The sequence below is a fragment of the Trichomycterus rosablanca genome, chromosome 27 (genome assembly GCF_030014385.1).
Source record: "Trichomycterus rosablanca isolate fTriRos1 chromosome 27, fTriRos1.hap1, whole genome shotgun sequence".
In the NCBI taxonomy this organism is placed as follows: Eukaryota; Metazoa; Chordata; class Actinopteri; order Siluriformes; family Trichomycteridae; genus Trichomycterus; species Trichomycterus rosablanca.
This window is the reverse complement of record NC_086014.1, coordinates 3,656,277-3,661,068: the sequence shown is the minus strand read 5'-3', so window position 1 is coordinate 3,661,068 and position 4,792 is coordinate 3,656,277. Positions and strand designations below refer to the sequence as shown.

Below are 4,792 nucleotides of genomic sequence, written 5' to 3'. Positions count from 1 at the left end.
AGGAGCGGTGGTCACTGTTCACACGAGGTCGTATCGGACACGGTCACGGACAAATCAGCGTCTTCGATGAACCTCACTCGCACGTCTTTGGACCGTGGGAGGAAACCGGAGCACCCGGAGCAAAGTGGAGGTGAGGAATGTCGATGTGTGCGTTCAAAAATCGTTAGACATCAATTCATCAAATCATGAGACGTTTGTGCACAATGAAATTATTATAAAATAAATATAAAAGGTCTTTTATAAAAACGAGGTCTGTAGCGAGTGAGGAACATCGATGTGTGTTTAGAAAAACGTTCGACTGTGAACATCAAATGAAATGAAACCTTAATAAATGAGTTCTTTAGTCAAAAATAAAGAAATAATAGTTGATCTGAAAAAAGAAGCTCTGTAGTAAACGAGGAACGTAGACGTTTGTATATAAAACTAACGTAACAATAATAAATGACTGGAATAGATGTATTCATCTCCGATATAAAATAAAAAAATTAATAAAATAAAAAAAAATAGGATTCGTAGTAGGTGAGGGACATTGTTGCGTGTGTAAAAAAATGATTCGATGTGATTTATCCAATGATACAAGAAATGAATCGATTAATCTTATTTGCACAGCAAAATTATAGTGTAAAAATGATGAACAAAATTTAAAAATTATTAAAAAAGGGAAAAAAATAAATAAATTTGTAGTAGGTGAGGAATATTGACGTGGGTGTGTATACATATACACCGATCAGCCATAACATTAAAACCACCTCCTTGTTTCTACACTCACTGTCCATTTTATCAGCTTCACTTACCATATAGGAGCACCTTGTAGTCGTACAATTACTGACTGGAGTCCATCTGTCACTAAAGTATAGTAGGTTGAGCCGAGCGTGGGAGACCCAAGGAGGACAAAAGCTCAAGAGTCCCACCGTCCTGACCGTTGAAGAACAGGGTGAAAGGGGGCTAACGGAGCATGCAGAGAGACAGACGGACTACAGTCAGTAACTGTAGAGCTACAAAGCGCTTCTATACGGTAAGTGGAGCTGATAAAATGGACAGCGAGTGTGTGCGGTAACTCGGCAGAGTGGGCCGGAGGTCACCGTGTCGAAAATGAACAGGAACGAAGCGGAAACTCTGAAGTTTTACTTTTCTCTCTCCTCGATTTCTTTATAGTATAGAGCGTATCAAAAGTACACACCGGTTCATGGAGATCTCTCCAAACAGTAATTCACTCAACTTGAATAGTCACAGTCCTGCCCAGTGGACGACTAAACCAATACCCCCCCCCCCCCCTTAAGAGAAAGATAAAAAATATGCTTTAATAGATTTATTTATATAACATCACAGATTTAGTGATGGTTTAAAATGAATATAAAATTTTAAATTAATACAAACAAAACGCAGTAAAGCAGTCGGGTTTGTAGTAGTCGAGGGACGCTTTTGTATAAAAACTAGTTTGACTTTAATTCATCAAATAATACAAGACTTTAATCGAGTACATTATATATATTATAATTACATTATATCTAAATATATATTCAAAAAATAAGGTAAGTAGTAAAAGAGGGGCATCATGGAGTACATTTTAAAATAGTTTGACTTTAATAAATAAAATCGTATTAGTTTAATAGATTTATTCGTCCGTAATAAAAAAAACGATCTTACGTAGGTGTAGAACGGCGACGTGTTTGTATATAAACTTTATAAACTTTAGTACGTCGTACAAGACTCGTCTGTTCGTTCGGATTTGTAACGTCGTGTTTTACTCTTCGGTCACGTTCATGACAGGAGCGGTGGTCACTGTTCACACGAGGTCGTATCGGACACGGTCACGGACAAATCAGCGTCTTCGATGAACCTCACTCGCACGTCTTTGGACCGTGGGAGGAAACCGGAGCACCCGGAGCAAAGTGGAGGTGAGGAATGTCGATGTGTGCGTTCAAAAATCGTTAGACATCAATTCATCAAATCATGAGACGTTTGTGCACAATGAAATTATTATAAAATAAATATAAAAGGTCTTTTATAAAAACGAGGTCTGTAGCGAGTGAGGAACATCGATGTGTGTTTAGAAAAACGTTCGACTGTGAACATCAAATGAAATGAAACCTTAATAAATGAGTTCTTTAGTCAAAAATAAAGAAATAATAGTTGATCTGAAAAAAGAAGCTCTGTAGTAAACGAGGAACGTAGACGTTTGTATATAAAACTAACGTAACAATAATAAATGACTGGAATAGATGTATTCATCTCCGATATAAAATAAAAAAATTAATAAAATAAAAAAAAATAGGATTCGTAGTAGGTGAGGGACATTGTTGCGTGTGTAAAAAAATGATTCGATGTGATTTATCCAATGATACAAGAAATGAATCGATTAATCTTATTTGCACAGCAAAATTATAGTGTAAAAATGATGAACAAAATTTAAAAATTATTAAAAAAGGGAAAAAAATAAATAAATTTGTAGTAGGTGAGGAATATTGACGTGGGTGTGTATACATATACACCGATCAGCCATAACATTAAAACCACCTCCTTGTTTCTACACTCACTGTCCATTTTATCAGCTTCACTTACCATATAGGAGCACCTTGTAGTCGTACAATTACTGACTGGAGTCCATCTGTCACTAAAGTATAGTAGGTTGAGCCGAGCGTGGGAGACCCAAGGAGGACAAAAGCTCAAGAGTCCCACCGTCCTGACCGTTGAAGAACAGGGTGAAAGGGGGCTAACGGAGCATGCAGAGAGACAGACGGACTACAGTCAGTAACTGTAGAGCTACAAAGCGCTTCTATACGGTAAGTGGAGCTGATAAAATGGACAGCGAGTGTGTGCGGTAACTCGGCAGAGTGGGCCGGAGGTCACCGTGTCGAAAATGAACAGGAACGAAGCGGAAACTCTGAAGTTTTACTTTTCTCTCTCCTCGATTTCTTTATAGTATAGAGCGTATCAAAAGTACACACCGGTTCATGGAGATCTCTCCAAACAGTAATTCACTCAACTTGAATAGTCACAGTCCTGCCCAGTGGACGACTAAACCAATACCCCCCCCCCCCCCCCCCCCCCCCCCCCCAAGCATATCCTGGTCACGAACGAAGCGATAAATAGTTAGCTCTAGTACCGTCTTTACTGAAATTAATGAACTGACATGTATGTTAAATATCTTTTATCAAAGTTAAGATTTTAACATCCTTTGTTCTTCCAGGTCGACCCGTACCCTCTGTCCCTGTACCATCCCGCCCCCCAGGCCGACAGACCCCGAAGAGGTCCGGGAAACGGGTGACTAAATATCTCTTTTTATCTTTTGAAATTAAAAGTTAGTCAAGGTCAGTCTCTCGGTCTCTGTACGGAGTGGATAGCGATACGATCGTCCCGCTATATCTAAACGAACACGGTCACGTTAATAAATGAAATGAGACGAGACTCGAACGGGGTCTCGTCGTGTGTTTGTGTGATGGATATTCCTACGTCTTTGTGTGGGTTTTATGAGGGTCCCTGACTCGTAAGCTGCAGTGGGAACTTATTAGATGGATGGATGGATGGATGGAGCCCTAACACGTGTGTGTTTTGTGGAGCGTGTTAACGTAGTCATCTTTTCTTTTTCTTGGTCGGGTGCCGCACGTGTCCGGGCGAACGGAGGCGAGCGGACACCGAGCTCGAGCGGTCGAGCCGAACCCCGTGGCGCCGATCGACCGTCAATCGTCGCCTCGGGAGACGAGGAGGGTCACCGGGGCGGTCCTCCGAACGGTACCGGAGGTCAGGAGCGGTGGGACGACTCTGCAGGAGCCCGGCGGGGTCTTACCCACGGCCATCTCGGGGGTTCCCGGCAGGATACGGGCCGGCCGCTCCAGCGCCTCCATCTCGTCTGTCTGCGACCGGGTCGTCGTGTCGAGACGCCCGTTTTAAGGACGTTTCTTCTTCCGCACAGGGCGACACGATCTCCTCGAGTTTGTCCTGGTTGAGCACTTTTGTTTGAAAATGTTTACGTACAAATAATAATCAGTCCATGTCGTGGATTAAAGTTAGTTAGGACCAGAGGTGGAAAGTAACGAATTACATTTACTGGCGTTACTGTAATTGAGTGTACTTTTTTTGTGTACTTGGACTTTTTTTAAGTAGATCTCACAGCCTGTAATGTTACTTTTACTCGAGTATGTTTTGTATTAAGAATTGTAATTGGCTACATTTCAACCAAGATCCGTCACCGAGTAAAATAATAGACGCTATAGAAATCGCGTCTGGGAAACATTCCGCGACGGGGAGTCGGATCTTTTGTCTCGGTTCCTTCTAAAGGTACTAAGACACTATCTATAGAAAGAAAGAAAGGTAGGTACTTCGACACTAATATCTATCGATAGAAAGAGAGATAGAAAGAAAGAGAGATAGATACTTACTTAGATACTAATATAGAAAGGTACTTCGACACTAATATCGAAAGAGAGAAAGAGAGATAGATACTAATATAGAAAGGTACTTCGACACTAATATCGAAAGAGAGATAGATACTAATATCGAAAGGTACTTCGACACTAATATCGAAAGATAGAAAGAGACTAATATAGAAAGGTACTTCGACACTAATATCGAAAGATAGAAAGAGAGATAGATACTAATATAGAAAGGTACTTCGACACTAATATCGAAAGATAGATACTTACTTAGATACTAATATAGAAAGGTACTTCGACACTAATATCGAAAGATAGATACTTACTTAGATACTAATATAGAAAGGTACTTCGACACTAATATCGAAAGATAGAAAGAGAGATAGATACTAATATAGAAAGGTACTTCGACACTAATA

At 40.3% G+C, this 4,792-nt stretch overlaps 1 long non-coding RNA gene across 2 annotated transcripts in view; it reads left to right on the top strand.

Annotated features, from left to right (window-relative positions):
- LOC134304218 (uncharacterized) overlaps positions 1-4,305 on the top strand; it is a 5,473-nt gene extending 1,168 nt beyond the window's left edge. Inside the window, exons 2-5 of one of the 2 annotated variants that reach the window (XR_010007785.1) lie at positions 3-130; positions 853-1,015; positions 1,771-1,898; positions 3,191-4,305. This is a non-coding gene — a long non-coding RNA (uncharacterized LOC134304218). The remainder of the gene's footprint in view (positions 1-2; positions 131-852; positions 1,016-1,770; positions 1,899-3,190) is intronic. The other variant, XR_010007784.1, reaches the window with a different exon arrangement.
- The last annotated feature ends 487 nt before the right edge of the window (positions 4,306-4,792 follow it).